The sequence below is a fragment of the Macaca thibetana genome, chromosome 9 (assembly GCF_024542745.1).
Source record: "Macaca thibetana thibetana isolate TM-01 chromosome 9, ASM2454274v1, whole genome shotgun sequence".
Taxonomy (NCBI): Eukaryota; Metazoa; Chordata; class Mammalia; order Primates; family Cercopithecidae; genus Macaca; species Macaca thibetana.
In genome coordinates this window covers 50,248,302-50,270,461 of record NC_065586.1, presented here as the reverse complement: position 1 = coordinate 50,270,461, position 22,160 = coordinate 50,248,302, and the positions used below count along the sequence as shown (strand labels likewise).

Below are 22,160 nucleotides of genomic sequence, written 5' to 3'. Positions count from 1 at the left end.
TTGTTTACGTAAGAGGTTTGGAGCCCAAATAAGACTTACAGATTGGTGGAATTCAGGTTTTGGCTAAGGATAGGTAATTTCTATGCTGAAAGATAAAATCTAAGAGCAAAAATTCAGAGTAGTTTCAATTTATGTCTCAAAATGGAACTTGGAACTATAAAGCAATGTTTTAGACTATAAAAAATGTTAAAATTTTGTTACTTCTACATGTTTGCTATTATTGCTGTTTGCTTAGCCTAAGTGGCATTACAAAGTCTCAAATCCTAAGGCATTATGAAATTGTGTTTAAGAGCAGAAAGAACGGAAAGAACTAGAAAAACTGCCTCCCCACTCCCCGTTTTTTGTCATCTGTGGTATGGGAGGAAAACCGCATGGAATAAAATGCTTGTGACAGGATTTAAGAAGAAAAATTCTGGATAAAAATGGAAAGAGGCTAACCAAACAAATATGTGTCTTTCAAATTTATTATCAAAATGTTCATGAAGGTATACTAAAACACAACACAAAGATGAACCACACTCTAAACCAAAAATAACACAGAACGATATCCTAGAATCTGGAATTAACTTATACTTACTGGATTTGATCTGTTATAGAGTTAGGTGTCTTCTCTGTTTTATTTTGCTAGTCTGTGCCCCAAGTCTAGGATATTCCTTGGCACTTATCTGGTGTTCAGAAACATTTGTTATCCTCATTGTTAACTGTAGAATTCTGGGATATTGATTGAGAAGAACCTTTTTAGACTACATACCATGTTTGCTCCTTTGGAAAATAACATCATATTGTGACAGTAGGTAGCTAGTGAGACACGAGCAGGGCGGGAGAGGGCCCCCACACCCCACCAGGAAAGTCAGGCGACCATTAGGTGATGATCAGGCAGTTGTCACACTGTCTCTCTAAAATAATTGGTCACACCAGTGCCAGGGACAGTAGTTTCTCTATAAATAGGAAACACCTGAAACTGGTGATCACAGGAGCTGGGCAAGTGGGCGTACACATGTGCACTAAGAAGCGAAATGGCAGAATGTAACTCATATATGACCTTCCAGGGGCATTGTGTCAGAAAAGGGAAAAACACCTCAGGTGAGCATGCGTACAACTCCAGCAAACACACTGCACATGCACCCCGTCCAAGCACTAGTGGCCACCGGGCATGCGGACAGCCCACCTCAACAGAATAATCAAGGGAAAAGGGACGCAAGACCCCGAAAGTATGCCAACATATAAAACTCCAAGTCAAAAGGTCAGACCTGGCACTTGCCCTTCAAGTCACCCACTTGGCCCTCTTCCAAATGTACTTTCCTTTCTCTTGTTCTTGCTCTAAAGGCTTTTAATAAACTTTCACTCTTGCTCTAAAACTTGCCTCTGTCTCTTCTTCCGCCTTGTTTTGCCCCTCAGTTAAATTCTTTCTTCTGAGGATGCAAGAAGTGAGGTTGCTGCAGACCCGTATGGATTCCCTGCCGCTAACAATAAGCTTCCAAAGAATGCAGGCAAACAGAATGCCTCATCTCAGTGTACACTTAGTGACACAGGGACACACTAAGGAAAACCTACTACGTAAGTGCCATCATCTGAGCCAGTCAGAACAAGAATCATCTCCCTATTTCCTTTTCATATTTTTTCTCATGTATATTTGTCTCCACGACTGCCAAGGTTCCACACAGCAGGAACAAGACAGAGATGTAAGGTAGTAGGTTGCAACTTGGCAAACAGAAGCAGAGTTTGAGGTAAAATTTAGGAGCAATCCATTCTAGGTTATTTCGATTTTCATACCCTGCATGATACAAAGGGGATTATGAACAACATTTGCTTCTTTGGATTGCTCATAGAATTCGGCTATCAGAGCCAAGTAGGCTCAACTAAAATTAATTCAACACACAAACACAAAGAGATAATATCCACTGACATGCAAACTAAAATGGGGTGAAATACCTGTTTACATATAACCCAAAGACCAAGATCTAAGCAGGAAAATGTGACAGCATATATGTGCGCAGTAACCACTGAAGGTAGGGTCGCTCTTTAAATGCTCTGTAGGCCGGGTGCGGTGGCTCAAGCCTGTAATCCCAGCACTTTGGGAGGCCGAGATGGGCGGATCACGAGGTCAGGAGATTGAGACCATCCTGGCTAACACGGTGAAACCCCGTCTCTACTAAAAATACAAAAAACTAGCCGGGCGAGGTGGCGGGCGCCTGTAGTCCCAGCTACTCGGAGGCTGAGGCGGGAGAATGGCGTAAACCCGGGAGGCGGAGCTTGCAGTGAGCTGAGATCCGGCCACTGCACTCCAGCCTGGGCGACAGAGCGAGACTCCGTCTCAAAAAAAAAAAAAAAAAAAAAAAAAATGCTCTGTAAAGGCCAACATCAGAATCGAAAACCATGATTGGAACAGAATAATGCCAGGCATGGTTGCTCATGCCTGTAATCCCCGCATTTTGGGAGGCTAAGGCAGGAGAATCGCTTAAGCCCAGGAGTTCCATACCAGCCTGAGCACCAAAGTGAGACCCTGTCTCTAAAAAGAAAAAAAAAAAAGACAGAATACCGACCAAAATAATGCTGAATGGAACTTGTGAAATATTACTTTAAAACAAGAAAAGATTCACATACAAAAAAATAAAATTGAAAATAATTTTTCCAAAAGAAAATGTATATATCTGTGTACTCGTGTATATATACACATATAATGTCCTACCAATGAAATGTATTATTTTCATCTAGTTACTTTCACCCTCTAAACATAAGTTTATGAGTTTATTCAATAATAATTACAGTGTAACATGCACTATAAAATTTAAACTCCCTTAGAATATCATTTTAGTAAAAATTATATTATAAATGTCCAGAGCACTGGTTCTTTGATCATTGATAAAACTCATCATCACTGTCTAATTATCAATGCTATTTCATGGAAATTTTGGCAACTTTATATAGCTTTTTACCGTCTTTTAGATGTATTTTCCTCATTTCAAAAAAGCACCCTTAGCAAAATGTGCCATATCATGAACAAAGAGAAGGAAAGATCTCAGTCAGAAATTGAAGGTGGTAGAGGCATTTGTATCACTGATCTATTTTAGCACCTACTGGCCTGTGTCCCTGAGAGGTACGTCTTTATAGCCTCAGTCGAACCGATTGTCCATTCCTTTTCTCTGTGACAGCAACTGTGGCGTGTTCTTTCCTTTCTTGCTTTCTCACTTCATTGTCTCACCGAGAAAGCCAAGAGGAATACCTGTTTGTCGTTTGGATTAGGAAATATTAATGTAACACATGTCAGGAAGAGTAAAATGTTAATTAACCAAGTGAATCACCTGATTCTTTGTTTTCTTATCTCCTTACTTTTCTATCTGGGATCACATGTTCCCCGCATCTTTCAACACACACCCTCTCCAAATTGTTATATGTAAATTTATTATCAACCTATCCATTCTTATTTTCTAATTTTATCTGTCTCCTCATAAATCTGCATAATTTTTGTTTTCTATTAGGCTTGTTTACATTCTTATTTGGATGACTATTTTAACACATGAAGTAACCTTTTCCAAAAATTTCTGTAACAGTAAGACAATTTCCTAGATTTTCCTAGGATATGGGATAAAATTATCTAAATTTTTTTTTTTTTTTTTTTTTTTTTGAGACGGAGTTTCACTCTTGTTGCTCAGGTTGGAGTGCAATGTCATGATCGCGGCTCACTGCATCCTCTGCCTCCCGGGTTCAAGTGATTCTCCTGCCTCAGCCTCCTGCATGGCTGGGATTACAGGTGCGCCACCACCATGTCCGGCTAATTTTTTGTATTTTTAGTAGCGATGGGATTTCACCATGTAGACCAGGCTAGTCTCAAACTCCTGACCACCCACCTCGGTCTCGCAAAATGTTCTAAAAAATTATTTTTCTGTTTCCACTCTGCTAAGCATCAAAAATATTCCTACAAAAATTCAGAGCAATAGCTTAGTTATAAAACCTAATATTTTTTAATTTTTTCTTATTCCTTTCCTCTGAACCCAATGATCTATTAGGCTAAATAGTTCTTACAACTGATACTAATCTTTCAGTAAATAAAATTTTCAAAAAATTTCTGGAATTAGTTTTATGAGACGTAAAATTTAGGACTAAGTATTCCTTCAGAATCACCCAGACTAGTCAATCTTTCTGATTTGGGAAAGTAAGCTTCCATCTGATCTCATGATTTAAAGTAATAACTTTGTGGTAAGTGCCAACAAATACTTAATTAGCCTACTAGTCATAAATGTGCTCTGTGGACAATTAAGCATGTCAAGTTTATACAGTAGGGGTGACTTACAGAGATAGAAAATGTGACTTTAAAGATTGTGAATCCATGGGGAAATTCTTTATGAGATGGCCTACTGCATTAGAAAAATGCAAACAAATCTTGCTAACAGTGCAATAAAATCTGTGGGGCCATATTTCTGACTTGCAGTGAAAATCTTTAATTCTCAAATTTCCTGTCCTCCTATGCACAGCCTTGTTCCATTCTTCATATTAGCAAACTTTTCCCTACACCAGAGTGCTGGCTTGTGCCAGGCACAGCTTTTTCAAAGCTGCCTCCCTGCTGATTTGTCTCTCCTGACGAAATACAGTTGGCTTCATAAAATGCTGTCTGCATAGTTTTGAACTTGATCGATTTCTTTGAGACAAGAGCTCACATAAGAAATGTGTCTTCCAGATGCTGAGGCACATGCTTTCTCTTTCTGGATCCCTGTGAGGCATGAACTCTGGCGACCCAGCCTCGCAATTGGAATTTCTGAAGCAATATATCATTAGCTTTCTTCAAATTATGGCAGCATCCAAATGCTCAAGCATTTGCCTACTAAAGTAAGAGAAATGTCCTTAGACCCATTGGTACACCCTGACGTCCCTCACCAGCAGTGCCTATTGAAAAACCCTGACATCCCTCACCAGCGGTACCTTTTCTGTGAGGTCAGAGAGAACAGTCAGTGTCCCAGGCTGAGCCTCTGGTTGTCACAGAACCAGGCATAATCATAGCAGGTTTCTTTCATCACCCACAGCCAGATGTTAGCCTCAGGACGTCCATTGTTTATTAAATGTAGTATCTTCTTAGTATTAGTAAAACTATTTTTAGAGTGGATATTTTATATCAGGCACAGGATATAAGCAATACATTAATAACAATGACTTTTTGTTTTAGTTTGTTTTGTATTGCCAAAAAGGGAGACCTGAGGCTGAGTAATTTACTCAGGTAATTTACTCAAGAAAGCAGGTTCATTTAGCTCACTGCTCTACAGGTTGTATAGGAATCATGGTGCCAGAATCTGCTTCTGGGGATGGACTCAGGCTGCTTCCACTCATGGCAGATGGTGAAGGAGAGCCAGCATGCACAGAGATCACCTGGTGGGAAAAGAGGCAAGAGAAAGCTGAGAAGGTGTCAGACTCTTTTCAACAACTAGTTCTTGTGGGAACTAAGGGTGAGAACTCACTCACTTCCATGAGAATAATACCAAAACATTCTTGACGGATCTGTCCCCATGGCCCAAACACCACCCCCCAGCCACCACCTCCCACAGTGAGGATCAAATTTTAACCTGAGACTTGGTGGGGTCAAACAAATGATATTCAAACCATAGCACATTTGCAAGAAAATATGATTACAATTTTACAGACAGAAAAACCAAAGCTTGGTGGTACTAATAGCTAACTCAGCCACACCTCTCACCATTTTGAATATAGTTTCATCAGTTGTTACCATTTTTAAGGCTCCATCATCCTCTCCAACATTCCCTGGAAGCTTCGAAATCCCATTAACAATTTTTATTTCAACCTCAATCCCTGCAATCATCCTGAGACATTTCAATGCTTAGAATGACTTACCTCCCATCTCAATCATTACATCCCCTTAAACTCCTTAAATTTAGCAACCTTTATAGTCACTCCTTGGAAATTCACTAATTATATTGGATGTGCTCCACTTTAGAATTTCACACTATTGTTTTAATTTTGGCCATCACCTTTCATCCTGCTCATTCTCTTCTCCTTCATTCACATCTGTGTGCACGTAACTGCATCATGCCCTCCAGCACCTCAACTCTTCTATTGCTGTCTGGTCTTCCCAGGATAAATGATCTCACTGCTTCAGCCTTCTCTCCAGAGACATACCTCTGCAACTGCCCTTTGTTGACTTCTATCAACTTCTTTTTTTTTTTTTTTTTTTTTTTTTGAGACGGAGTCTCGCTCTGTCGCCCAGGCTGGAGTGCAGTGGCGCGATCTCGGCTCACTGCAAGCTCCGCCTCCCGGGTTCACGCCATTCTCCTGCCTCAGCCTCCCGAGTAGCTGGGACTACAGGCGCCCGCCACCTCGCCCGGCTAATTTTTTTTTGTATTTTTAGTAGAGACGGGGTTTCACCGTGGTCTCGATCTCCCGACCTTGTGATCCGCCCGCCTCGGCCTCCCAAAGTGCTATCAACTTCTTTATGCATTAACACCTTTGCTGTTCCTGCTACAAAATCCTGACCCTGTTTACCCTATGTTCCTACTCACCACTTCTGGAGAAAAGAGACATCCTGGTGAAAGTGACTAAACTGACCAGCCAGGCTCCAATACAAACACATGGTTTTCAAGTCTCTTGAAACTCAAAATTAGATTATCTTGTTCTTTATTTTGTAAATCTATCTTCTCTTTCAATTATATCCTTCGAATTGGCATAAGCATGCTCCCTTAAGAAAATACCTACAAAAATATTGGAATTCTATAATTTTTTCTAGTCCCTGCTATTTGTCTCCTTGCTTTGCATTTAAATTTCTCAACTATTCATACATATTTGATGTATTTATATGTATTCTGGATTTCTCTCCCACTCTTTTATTAAAATAGCTTCTGATAATGTCACCTTTGTTGAATCCAGCAGGTGTTTTTAATCTTCATCTTATGGCACCTGTGGCATTTTGTACCATGAACTCCCTTAGTCACCCATGAAACAGCACTCTACTGAATGTCTTTCTAGCTTTCGGTCCTTTCCTCTGCCTCCTTTTTAGGCTCATTCTATTCCTCACAATTATTAAGTGTTGGAGCTCCTCAATATAAGGTCATATTGTAACTATTTACTTTCTCCTAGCAAGCACATCACTACCTATCTTTTCAATTTCCCCTGTACACAATTGACTGGCAAATACAACCTCTATACAGATCTGCTCAATAAAACTATTTGCAATGTTGAAATGTTCTATAATCTTTGTCACCGAATATGGTACATATATTGAATAAACCTTTCCATTTCTCCAGCTGCTCAAGATAATCACCTTAGCATACATTCAAGATCCTGTGGGGTAATGTCTCATTATGCTCCATCTTCCTTTAGCAACTTATGCTAACTTTTTTTTCTGGAAACATCACAACCAATTTTTCCCCACTGAAAACCTTTGAATACTTCCTTGAAGCAACCTTTCTCAACTCCTGGTATCAATTCTCTCAATTATCTTCTGGAAATATGTATTAATTTGTGTGATTCTTTGATTAACATCCAATTCTTTAAAATGAGAGCAGAGGCCTTTGCTTTTAGTAGAGTTTTGTTCACCATTTTATTCCCAGGGCCTAGTTAAGTTGCTGGAATACAACAGATGTACATTAAATATGTGTTGAATAAGACTTTTCCTAAGTTCTAGATTTGTAGATAGCTCCAACTTCTTCTTAAATATTTTTATATGTTCCAAAGCCATCTCAAAATGATTTTACTACTCCACCCCATACCTTTTACTATTACTACACACACACACACAAACAACCCTATACAGACATACTTAAGATATATGACACGTTCCGTTCCAGGCCAGAGCAATAAAATGAATATTGAATAAAACTAATCCCACAAATTTTTTTGTTTCCCAGTGCATAAGAAAGTTACATTTTAGGGGGCTTTAAGATGGCTGACTAGATGCAGCTAGCACTCACCTCCTCCACAAAGCAAACCCCAAAATAGTGAGTAGATAATCACACGTCACATAGATCACCTAAGGCAGAACAGTGGAATTCAGCAGAGAAGCGACAAGAAACACTAAGGCATAGAAGGAGACAGAAGCAAGGCAGCCAGCTGGGCCAGGATTGGGTGGGAGACTGGAGAGGCTCCTCAATGCAAGGAAAGGGTGAATAAAAGATTCACAGTGATCCAAATTCCCACCACAGACTCATGCCTGGAGTTTGGGTGATGGCATTGCTCCGGAGAGGGAGCTCATGCTAGGGGGAGCTCATGCTAGGTCCCATACACCCCTACAAAACCCAAGCAGTTGTACAGTGCCATCTTGACAGTCCAGACCCCACCACATTGCATCTGGTGCTGGGGTCTAACAGCCCCTGCATCTCCATATCCCTGAATCCCCACTGATATACCCTCCACATCCACCGGGAGGAGTACCGTGGTGCCATTGCCCACTGGACCTAGCAGTGTGGCACGGACCTCAACACTCCAACCCACACAATATCTTACTGGGAACAGGTGGTACAGCACACCAGGGAGGCTGCCCCAGACAAAGGGAGTCTTAAGTGTGCACTCTCCAGAGCCTGAAAACCACTTGCCTGGGGCTGTTGCCACTGATGGCAACCCTGACTCCTACCAGCAGCAGAGCCACTGCACACTTGCACACACCCTGAGAACCCTGAGAAGAGGCTCTCCCCGCCCATTACTGCTGCTGCTGCCACCACCTGAACACACACTGGGCCCTGGAAATAGCCTCGTCCTGCCCACCGCAGCCTGGTAGGATTGCATCAGCAAGGCGAGTGAGAACAGGCCCACCCAGCCTGGTACAACCCCCTTAGCACCACCCGCTAGGGGCTTGGGATTGCCCTTCTCTGTCAGTGGCCTTGGGCATGCATGCAGAACATTAGGGAGCCTCACAACAGGTCCAGAAAACTGTCTGCCAGTACCCAAACACACTGTCTGAAAATCTGGGGATCGGCTTACCCCATCCTCCACCACTGGCATCTGTTCACTCCTTCCAAAAGATTGAGGATGGGCACCCACTCTGCCGCCACCACAACTGCCGGCACCTACCTGCACAGGCCCACCTGGCAACCTGGGAACTGGCCTGCCCAGCCAGTCGCAGCCACCGCTAACACCAGCACAGGCCACATGTGAGCCTGAGAGTTGCCCTGCTACTGCTACTGCCATCACACATACCACATAAGCTGCCTAGGGGCCTGAAGATCCACCCACCAGTCCAGCTCACTGATGTCATTGCTGGCACCTGAGCAAGCCACATACAGGCCAAGAATTGGCCTTCCTCGACCCATTAACACCACTATCTCCACATGCCACCTGCGGGCCCAAAGATAGGCACACTTCACACACCACTGCCACCAATGGGGCCCAAGAATTGGCCCACTTGGCATCCTCATCCCCAGCACCCAGTCTCACCACATCCTCCACTGACAACTACAGTTCAAACCACTGAGGAAATCACAGACATCAATGATACCGTTTGCAGCTGAAGAAATCATTAGGGGACTACACCATTGCATGCACCCAGAATCAAGGCCAAAGTGCCATACTCAACCAACACCATAATATATCTAGAGACAAAAGTCTTCCCCTATTAAAGCCAATCGAAAAAATTCAAAGAAGGAATTGTTACATCAGATGCCAGATATCAATATAAGGACACAAGAAAAATTAAAAAGCAACAAAATATGATACCCTTAAAAGAACAATAATTCTCCAGCAACAGATTGCAATGAAAAAGAAATAATGAAATGCCTGAAAAAGAATTTAAAATATTTATATTAAAGAAGCACAGGCAGACGTAAGAGAACACAGATAAGTGCTACAAATAGATCAGAAAAACAATTCAGAATATAATGAGAAACTCACCAAAGAGATAGATACTACAAAGAAAACAACAAACAGAAATTTATAATTCAATGAATAAAATATAAAATATAGTTGAAAGCTTCAACAATACAGTAGACTAAGTAGAAAAAAGTATTTCAGAACTTCAAAACAGATATTTTGAAATAACCCCATCAGAAAAAATCAATAAAAAGAAATTTAAAAAATGAATAAAGACTGCATGTCATATAAGAGACCATAAAGCAATGAAATATTTAAATGTTGGGTGTTCCAGAAGGAGAAAAGAATGTCAAAATTTAAAAATCCATTTAATGGAATAATATTGCATGTTTTCACTCATACGTGGGAGCTAAAATAGTTGATTTCATGGAGGCAGAGTATAGAATGATAGTTATCAGAAGCTGGAAAGGGGAAGTATATATGGCGAAGTAGAGAAGTGAGGTTGGTTAATTGGCACAAACATGCAGTTAGAGAGAAGGAATAAATTTTACTATTCAATAGCAGAGGAAAATGACTATAGATAGAAACAATATTTTGTTTATTTCAAAAGAGCTAGAAGAGAGCACTTGAAATGCTCCCAACACATAGAAATAATAAGTGCTCAAGGTAATGAATACCCTAAATACTCTGACTTGATCAATACACATTCAATGCATGCAATGAAATATCACATGTACCTTATAAATATTACGTATACATTTAAAATGTTATGTATACATTTAAAATTTTAAAATATACAAAAGTTATGTTTACATTATTCTGTAGTCTAAGTGTGCAATAGTATTATGTCTAAAACAAAAATGTACATAACTTAATTAAAAATACTTTATTGATTAAAAAATGCTAACAACCATCCAAGGCTTCAGCAAATCATATTATTTGCTGGTGGAGGGTGTTGCCTTGATGTTGATGGCTACTGACTGATCAAGTTGTTGGTTGTGAAAGGTTGCAGGACTTGTGGAAAGTTCTTAAGATGAAACAATAATGAAGTCTGCCACACAGAAATTTTTTGTTTTCATAAAAATTTTTCTCCAGTATGTGATGTTGTTTGATAACGTTTTACATACAACAGAAATTCTTTCAGATTTGGAGTCAATGATCTCAAATATTGCTGTTGATTTATCAAATTATGTAATAGTTGTCATCTTAACAATATTAACAGTATCTTAACCAGGACTAGATTTCATCTCAAGAAACCAGTTTCTTTGATCATCAGTAAGAAGCAACTCCTCATCTCTTCAAGTTTTATCATGAAATTGCATCAATGCAGTCATATCCTCAGGCTGCACTTCTAATTCTAGTTGTCCTGTTATTTCCTCGACATCTGAAGTTACTTCTTCCACTGAAACTTTTAGTCTCTCAAAGTCCTCCATGAAGGTTGAAAACTTCTTCCAAACTGCTGTTAACATTGATATTTTGACCTCCTTTCATAAATCACAAATGTTTTGAATGACATCTAGAATGATGAATCTTTTCCAGAAGGTTTTCAATGTATTTTTCCCATATCCATCAGAGGGATCACAATCTATGAAGACAAGAGCCTTGCAAAATGTCGTTCTTAAATAATAGGATTTACAAGTCAAAATTACTCCTTGATCCATGGGCTGCAGAATGGATGGTGTGTTAGCATGCATGAAAACAATATTAGTCTCTTTGTACATCTCCATCAGAACTTGAGGGTAATCAGATGTGTTATTAAAGAGCAGTAATGTTTTTTAAAAGATTATTTTTCTGAGCAGTAGGTCTTAATAGCAGGCATAAAATATTCAGTAAACCAGGCTATAAACAGATGTGCTGTCACCCAGGCTATGTTGTTTCATGTATAGACCTCATGCAGAGTACATTTAGCATAATTCTAAAAGGCCCTTGCATCATCAGAATGGTAGATGAGCATTGATTCAGCTTAAAGTGACCAGTTGCATCAGCCCCTAACAAGAAAGTCAGAAAGTCCTTTGAGATTTTGAAACTATTCAGTGATTTCTCTTCTCTATCTATGAAAGTCCTACATGGCATCTTCTTCCAACAGAAGTCTGTTTTGTGTACATTGAAAATCTGCTGTTTTGTGTAGCCACCTTCATCCATTATCTTACCCAGATCTTCTGTATAATTTACTGCTGCTTCCACAGAAGCACATACTGCTTCACCTTGAACTTTTATGTTATAGAAATGGCTTCTCTCCTCAAACCTCATAAACCAACCTCTGTTAGCGTCCAGCTTTTCTTCTGCAGCTTTCTCACCTCTCTCAAGTTTCATATGAAGAGAGTTAGGGCTTTGCTAATTCTCTAAAAAAATCGGCACTAGGGTCTCTATCCAGACCATTCAAACTTTCTCCATACCAGCAATAAGGCTGTTTTACTTTCTTATCACTCATGTATTCAGTGGAATAGCACATCTGATTTCTTTCAAGAACTTTTTCTTTGCATTCACAACTTGGCTAAGTGTTTGGTGCAAGAGGCCCAGATTTCAGCCTGTCTCAGCATTCAACATGCTTTCCTCACTAAGCTTAATCATTTTTAGCTTTTCTTCTAAAGTGAGAGATGTGTGACTCTTCCTTTCACTTAAACACTTAGAGGTTATTTTGGGGTTATTGACTGGCCTGATTTCAATATTGTTGTTTCTCAGGAAATAGGGAGGCCTGAGAAGAGGGAGAGTGATGGGGAACAGCCAGTTGATGGAGCTGTCAGAAAAAACTGAACATAAAATAAATCAACATTTATGATTAAGTTTGCCATTTTTATGCATACTTTTGTAGTGCCCCTAAATAATTACAATGGTAACAAAAAAGATCCCGATCACAGATGACCAAAACAGATATAACAATTACAAAAAAGTTTAAAATATTTTAATAATTACCACAATGTGACACAGAGACACAAAGTGAGCACACACTATGGAAAAATGGCACTGATAGACTTGCTGAAACAGGATTGCCACAAACCTTCGAATTGTAACAAAATGTAATATTTGCAAAGTGCAATAAAACAAGATATGCCTGTAGAACAGCATCATGGACCTTGTCATTCAAAACCAAAATTTGCAAATTTTCCTTAAATTTGCTTTCTCTTTAGCCAGCTACAAAAAAAAAAAATTACAAACCATTATAGAAAATAATTAAATAAAGAATAGAGGAATATACCATGTACATAATTTAATACTGTAAATAATGCTATATAATTTATCCCTAAATGACCCATGGATTCAATGCAATCTCAAACATTATACCAGCAGGTCTGTTGTTACTGGTGGGTAGGAGATGGCGCCTGATACCCAAATTGACAGTGAAATACAAAAGCCAAGAAATATTCAGAAAAGAAAAACATGTTGAAGAAGAACAAGTTTAGAGTAATTACAATAGTAGATATTAAGCTATGGGCCAGGTGTGGCTCATGCCTGTAATTCTAGCACTTTGGGAGACTGAGATGAGAGGACCATTTGAGGCCAGGAGTTGAAGACCAGCCTGGGCAACATAGTCAGACCCTCTCCCTACCGAAAAATAAAAGGGGGCATGGGGGAGAGAGATATATAAAATTCTTACACTTAAGACAGTCATATTAACACAGGGCTAGCTACATCATTTAATGGAAGAGGATAGAGTATAGAAATATACCAATATATACAGAGACCCCCCCCTAATTTATGAAAAAGATGTCAGTTCACAGTGGTCTTTTATGGTATGGTCCTTTAAAAATATGGTCCTGAGTAAGATGGTTACGCATATTAAAAAATTGGTACCCCTATATACACAATTCAACTCAAGGGAGATTATATACCTAAATGTAAAACTTGAAACAAACTTTTTCTAGAACAAAACATAGAAAAAGAGCTTTATGACTTAGAAGATAGGAAAAGATGGTACAAATAGGGCACAGAATGCACTAACCTTGATGATAATCATTGATAAATTAGTCAACATTAAAATTTTGCTTATCAAACATATCAGCAAGAGCATAAAGGAGCAACCCAAAAAAATGAGAGAGAATAAGAGAATAACTGACCAAGAGATCCCACACAGAATATATATAGAGAAATATGAAAAAGAAAGACACACAATAGATAAATGATCTAAACATGTAGGCATTTGAGCAAAAATGATATTCAACTGGCAAATAAACGTATGAAAGTTGTTCAAATTTAATGCAAACTGGAAACACAGTATGATACCACTATATCTCCACAAGAATGGCTAAAATGAAAAAGACCAATAACATCAATTGTGGAAATGTGAGGCAACCCAACTCTCATAATGTTAAAGAGTGGGGGTGTATTTTATAAAATTGTGTAAAGTTTTCACTGTGTATGCTAAAGCACACGCATAACCTAAAAATTTCATTTGTTGCTCTTTGATAGAATTGCATGCATATTTATAGCAAAAGATATATACAAAAATATTCATATCATCAGGCTTATTATATCTTTTATATATAATATATTAATTATAATTAAATATAATATATAATATATTAAATTTAATATATATTTATTTATATTTATATAATATAATATAAAATTATTATATTATATATTATTATATGTATTATATATTATATTAATATAATAAATTATAATATAATATATAATATTAAATATAATATATTGAATATAATATAACATAATATTAAATATAATATATTAAATATAATATATAATATATAGTTTGCATTATATTATATTTAATATAAACTATATTATTTATTATATATTCTGTATATATAATAAATATATAACAGAATAGCATGCATATTTATAATATATATACAGAATATATATAATAAATACATTACAGAATTGCATGCATATTTATAACAAAAGATATATACAAAAATATTCATATCATCAGGTTTATTATATATACACATATATATGCGTGTGTATATATATATATTCTAGTCAGGGTCTCTCTCTGTCGCCCAGACTGGAGCACAGTGGCACAATTATAGCTCGCTGTAACCTCGAAATCCTGGTTTCAAGCAATCCTCCTGTATTCTGAGTAGCTGGGATGACAGGTGCACACAATATACCCAGGTAATTTTTCATTTTTAAGTTTTTGTAAAGATGGGGACTCGTTATATTGTTTTGCAGGCCGATCTTGAACTCCTGGCATCAAGCAATTCTCCCACCTCAGCCTCCCAAAGCACTGGGATGACAGAAATGAAGCACCACACCCAGCCCATATCATCAGTTTTTACAAGAGTTTCCAACTGAAAGCTACCAAAAATGTTCATAAACAATAGACGAGATAAATATGTTGTGTGATATTTACACAATGAAAGAAACTATGAGAAGGAACTGTCTATCACAATGCATAACAAAATCCTTGAATTCGTCAAACATAATTTTGAGCCAAACAAGTCTTACACAAAAGAGTATGTTTTGTATGTAAGTGTAAAACCAGATAAAACTAATCTATGATTTTAGAGGTTCAGTTGGTGAATAGGGACTAGGAGAGGGCACAAAAGACACTGCTGAGGGCTGGAATCTTCTAGTTCTCAGTTTCAGTGTTAGTTACATGACTGTGTTCACTTTGTGAAAATTCACAAACTATACACTCGTGATTCATGTATTTTTTGGTACATATAATACTAAAATGACATAGTTTATTTAAATTTAAAAAATCAAACTCATTTTTCTCAATTTACCACATGCACATTAGTTGAATTCACACTTTAATATTCTACTGTCATTATCTGAAGTCTCTCATCATCTCTCGCCTTCAAAATAGTAGTAGCTTGACCACTGGTCTCCCTTTACTCAAAGGTATCCTTAATGCAAAACCCTTGTGAAAGCCATCTAATGACAAACATAACCACTCCTGTGGCCTATTTGAAACATCTCAGTGACTGTCTACTTACAAAATCTAGCATTCAAGCTCCTTGCTGACAAATCCTACATTGTTTCGATTTGCCTCAAACTGCCTATAAGGCCAGTACTCATTTTCCTGTTTGTATACTCAGTATACACTAGGAATTGACATATACTATTTTATAATGATCAATAGCTAATAATAACAAAGCTGGCATCCGAAACTACACCTGTATAGATCCATAACCCATGCTCTTTCTATAACACTACAATGCCCACTGCTGTACACGTGGGGAACAACTCACTTATTATAGCATCAGTGTTCTTTAGCTTAATAATGTCTAACTTGAAAGAGCTGGATGAAAAGGAGAGAAAGGAAATTACACGTTTTCATTATGTGCTAATGCACATTGCTTACAATCATAAATGGGTATTGTTCTTTCTTAAGGTAATAGGGAAATGCAATTTCAGGGATGTTTACTTTTTAATGGAAAAGTACTTAATATAATTAATATCCATGATATTCATGTTACTGAAGAAAAAAAGCATAATAAACTCGTTTCACATAGAACAATCTAGGAAAGAAGAGCAATAAAGCCTAAAAATGTGAAGTATATAAAAAAGGGCAAAAGTAAAATAAAACCACCAGTTATCAGAGTTGTTATAAATTAATTAAACTCCTCTTGTATTGGTAAAAGAACATAAACTAATTATATAATCTTAATAACAGACCCAATAAAATGAAATGAAGAAGAAAAGCAAAACATTAAAAGAGGGACAATTATATACCAGGCAATAACAAATGCAAAGAAAACAGCCTTGGCAATATCGGTATTACAGAATCCAAGACAAGAGCATGAAATAAGAAAATGAATATGCTTTATATGACTACCAAATGAATGAATAAATATGTATGGCAATTATTAACACTTATGTGTCAAATAATTTAACACTAAAATATTTAAAGGAGAACTTAGAAATGTAAGGTACAGTTGACAAAATTAGAGCCACGGGGAGAACTTGAATATATCTTAATATTTAATACAGAAAACAGAAAATATCAATAGGCATAGATGACTTGAATAATATAATACAATGAAAAATAACATCTATAGTGTTTACCATGTGTCAGGCACTGCTGTAATTATTATATATATCATTATATTTACTAGCTCATTTGCTGCTCACAATAAATCTATAGAAAGATATTATTAGATACTACTACAATCTCATTTACAGATGAGAGAATTCAAAGAAGGTTTAGTAACTGGACTAATGTTACACAGTTTGAGATTGATTGAGCCAAATATTGAACATAGGCAAAATGTTTCCAGAGCTTTAGCTCTTAATCACTTTGCAATGCTCTCTTAATTAATAAGTCAGACTGAAGAGGTATGAATAGGATTTGTGCCTAGATACAGATTATACATGTTCTTTTAAATGTTTGTAATACATTTACATAAATAATCAAAAAATTTCAAAACATGAAAACTATGCAGACATTCTTGCCTCAAAGCAATAAACAAAAAATACAAGCAAAACTAAAAACATGAAATACATTAAAATATGCCTTAATAAATAAGTGTTGGGGCAAAGAGGAAATTAAAACTGGTATTACAGACACTTTACAACGTGAAAGCAACAAAATTTTAGGTGCTAGTCAAAAAATACTCGGAAAAAATAAATAAATAAATGTAATATTGGGTAAGACAAAATATAAGAGAGAAAGAGAGAGAGGGAGGGAGAAATGAATATAAACAATATCCCATCTTGGCCGGGCGTGGTGGCTCACGCCTGTAATCCCAGCACTTTGGGAGGCCGAGGTGGGAGGATCACGAGGTCAGGAGATCGAGACCAAGGTGAAACCCTGTCTCTACTAAAAATACCAAAAATTAGTTGGGCGAGATGGCGGGCGCCTCTGGTCCCAGCTACTCAGGAAGTTGATGCAGGAGAATAGCTTGAACCCGAGAGGCGGAGCTTGCAGTGAGCCAACATCACGCCACTGCACTCCAACCTGGGTGACAGAGCCAGGCTCTGTCTCAAAAAAAAAAAAAAAGAAAAGAAAAAAAGAGAGAAAGAAAAAGAAAAAAAAAATCTCATCTCAAAAAATAACAAAAATAATATTTATATATATTAGTGTAGGAACAAAACTACTGAAAAAAATGAATATTTAATAATTTGGATAATACAATTCAATATCAAGTGAGAAAGAAAAATGTATGTCTATATGCATGATCCCAATTATAATTTTATAAGTAAACAATGTATACAGATTTTTAAAAATTGCAACAGGAAAACACTAAATTCACTGTGGTGATATTGTTAACGAAATTATCAGTAATTATAATTTTTTTCCTTTGCTTTAAAATACTTTTCTTTCTTTTGTTTTTTGTTTTTTGTTTTTTTGAGACAGAGTCTCACTCTGTCATCCAGGCTGGAGGGCAGTAGCACAATCTCGGCTCACAGTAACCTCCGCTTCCTGGATTCAAGCGATTCTCCTGCCTCAGCCTCCCGGGTAGCTGGGACTATAGGCGTGCACCACCAAGCCTAGCTAATTATTTTGTATTTTTAGTAGAGGCAGGGTTTTGCCATGTTGGCTAAGCTGGTCTTGAACTCCTGATCTCAAGTGATTTGCCAGCCTCAGCCTCCCAAAGTGCTAGAATTACAGGCGTGAGCCACCGTGCCTGACCTAAAACACATTTTAAATGCTATATGGTGAATATTCCATCTCATTCAATTTGCATGTAAAGTAATTACTGGTTGCAAAATGCTGGGATCAGCATGGGTACACAATGATGAATGAAAAGGACAACAAAAACTAGAATATGAAGGAAAAATTTAAAAAGGAAACCCATAAACTTAAAAGAAAATGTATGTGTGCAACAGTGTGGATTACTCTGAAACACATGATATTAAAGAAAAGAGACAGAAATGAATTTTTGATTTTATGTATCCAAAAATATAACAACACTGACAGTGTTAGGAATCAGATGGTGGTCTCCTGAAGAAATAGGAGGTGGTGAGAAAAGGACAACAGATAAAGAATACAGGAGAAATTTCTGGGTTGACGGAAATGTTTTATGCATAGTTTGGAAGGCAGTGATCAGGCGTTTCCAATTTTCAGTAGAACACTTAAGAGATATCTACCCTTCCAGTCCTTGAATTTAGGCTGGCCTTGTTATTTGCTTTAACCAACAGAATTACGCTGAAACGATGCTGTGCCAGTTGTGAGTCCAGGCCTCAACAGGTACTTTTCTTTCTCAGAGCCCTGCTGCTGTTATCTGAACAAGCTCAAATTAATCTTTTGGGCAATGAAAGATCATGGGAAGGAGAGCCTCGTTTTCTCAACCTTCCTAAGAGTGGCCATCCTAGACTAGATGGCTCACAGTTGGCTCACAGCTGACCGTAGATGCCTGATTTTTTCAGAGACCAGAACTATGCAGCAGACCAATAGACTAGTAAGCAGCAATAAATGCTTATTCATTTACGTCATGAGTTCTAGCCTGGCTTATTGTGCCGCAATCACCAGCAAACACCTATGAGAACAAAATTTACTGTCTTTCAGTTTTGTTGTAAAGAATAAATGGGCTAAAGGACTTAAAGCAGCATTAAAAATTGAAAAGTACTAAAAATATAAGAAATTGATCAGACATATGTCTCTTTTACAATTTTCCCTGGGCAAAAAAGTACTAAGGAAAATAATCATAAAATGTTAGGGCTATATTTGAGATCTGCTATTGAGCAATAATACATGGATTTTATATCTTATGCAAAATCTCATTGAATAGTGATAGCTTCCTGAGTGCTGAGCTATGAAAGATTGTTCAGTTACGTCTACATTCAGGAGAAAAAATCAATGAGTAATGCTTGCATTAGGCATAGAATATGCAACTTGCTTCTGTTCTGGTGTTGTCCAATCTTCTCATTTAGGGATTAGAAACTCAGACTTTGCTGAGAGAGATGATGTTTTTAAAAAGTCATTCAGAAAATTAGTGGCAGATGTGAGTTTTTAACCAATGTGTTTTGAGTAAAATAATCCAAATTTTACCAAACCCACGTGTAGTTTTAAAACATTGAAGCCCAGGCAATGGTTCCTATCTAATACTTTTCGAAAATAATTAATTCTTGAATATTAGAAATATTATTGCTAAGAAACTTGAAGTTTTATCAAGCGATCAACCAGCTCCCCATCCCCTCCCACGTCCATGATTTAAGCCTATTAGAGAAAAAAGGATAAGCAGAGATATGAAAGAACAGCTCACCCTACAACCCTCAAGTAGGGTGTGTTGAGACTATGGTCCATTTCTGAGGACAACTGGTCCAACATTTATCATGATCAATACATTTGTTAACAACGAGAAGCCCATTCTTACCTCTGACAGGTTTATCTGTAGAAGATGCTGTGTCACCCCAATGTTCTGGTTGCTGGTCAATTCAAATTTTCACCCCATAACTAGTAGAGTCCAAGGCAAGCAGCAAAGAGAAGGACTCTTGAAAAATCATTGACTTTGGGGGCAGAAGGAAAGCAAGGAGAGGCCTGCAGGAAAATTGAGTCTGAAAAGTCAAACAGATTTTAGGTGAGAAAGTTTTAAATTTGGAGAGAGAGATCAATTTACAGGCAATCTTTGTGGTGTCCTGAAAAAATGTGCCACAGAAATTGACCAAGTTTGGGTAAAAAAAAAAAAGAAAAAAATCCCTGTGATAGCCAGGCTCTGGGGTGATAGTGATTAACAGAATACATTATGGTTTTCAACAAATTGGACCCCAGAACCTATCATCTCATCTCCTCTGAGTATGAATAACTTTTCACATAAAAGGCAACCAAAGGAAGCCATAAACAGGGATTCATCTAAGGTCTCTTCATTTCAGAGAATAGCAAGATGTCCTACCAGGATTCCCAATGTGGATGGGAGGAACTCTGAAGTAAAACATTCAAGGATATTATTCTCAGCTGCCTGTTTAATCCTAGGTGAGAAAGATCAGGCCTTCCTGCCTTGTCATATAGTCTCACAGTGGGATAGCCTCATTCATCAAAGTTATAGATTTCAGATATGAAGATGTCAAAGACAATTTGCAGCCCCCTTGGCAGAAGCCATTTATATATTCCATCTAGTCTGCCAATAGGTGATGGATGTGTCCAGTGTCTAGCCCTGGCACCTACTCTTGTTCTTTCATGGGATCTGGCAGATGTCATGTACTTCTCCAAAGTGATAAGTGGAAACACTGTTGACTTGAGATCAAACAGACAGGGATTTAATTCTAGCTCTGACACAAACTATATGACTTTGTTCAAGTATATTAACCTCTTGGAACTTCATCATTTGCACAATGTGAAAAATACTTCATAAGGCTGCTTTAAATGTCAATAAGTTAATGTAAGAAATGCAAGTCAGCAATGTATATGCATATAAAAAAATCTAACTTATATTGTGTCCTCAGTAATGTCAGTGCTCTTCCATCTAAAAGGCCAAAAGCATGCCTCTTCCCTCATTTCTCTCACTGATTGATAGAATGGAATGTATCTAATATTTAATAACAAAACAGCTGTCTCTATTTCAAACATTCATACTTTCATTTGAACACGGGAGGTTCTGAATTTTCATCTTTCTGAATCCCTTATTAACTATAAAATTGGTTGTGTGGAGTTTTACCTTAAACTCTGATTGGATAAACATTTAGACCTCAATCATGTTATATGTGGCCAGTGTGCTTGTTGTTGTTATAAGTCAGAGTTATTAATTTATGAAAACACTGCATATGTTTTGGGACTAAATCAGAAATCAATTTTTAGTATCCAGAGCAGTCAAGTAATAGCATAAAGAGATGGTTTACAAAAATAAAAGAAAGAAAATTGTTTCCATTAGCCATCTCCTGTGTGCTTTTCTAAATAAAGACCAAAACTCACCCTATCATATAGTTTCACATTATGATAGTCTCATTCTTCATTTATAGATATTATATATGAAGATATCAAAAAGAATATGCAGGATCCTCAGTAGAAGCTGTTGGTGTGTTATTAGTCATAGGTACACTATGGTAGATGAACACTCAAGTCCAGCTGAAGGGCCATTGGGCTAGCATCCTGGCAAACCCTGGCCCAGCTGCAACCCAGAATCTTTGCATCCCTTCCACCCAGCTTGTCTAATACCTGTCTCTATCCTTAACTCAATAGGAACCCAGCATGTAGTTGCTCCTTTTTGATAACCGTGGACCATTGACATTTCTTTCTTCTTAACCTCCCATTATTGTAATATTTTCAGAGATAAGTAAGGGTGATTTTGACCACAAAAATCAGGCTAGATTTAAGATTCATTGATTCCTCTTCATCTTACAATTTTTGGGTTCTCAATGAGTCATCAATTAGCAAATCAATTAGCTGATCTAAATTAATCTACTTTTTTGAGCCTCCGTTTCCCCAAATGTAAAGACAGTGAAAAGACTAAACTCTTTGGTGTTGAACCAATTCTGAGGCCTTTTATGATTCATCATTATCCCCCTTTGTAGCTTCACCTTCTTCACTTGGAACCAGTTCATTTTTTCACGAGAGCAGCCACAGCCTC

At 37.5% G+C, this 22,160-nt stretch overlaps 1 protein-coding gene across 1 annotated transcript in view; it reads left to right on the top strand.

Annotated features, from left to right (window-relative positions):
* The window catches only part of GHITM (growth hormone inducible transmembrane protein), a 773,276-nt gene that overhangs the window by 128,000 nt on the left and 623,116 nt on the right, over nt 1-22,160 (top strand). The gene's annotated exons all lie outside the window — the stretch shown is intronic.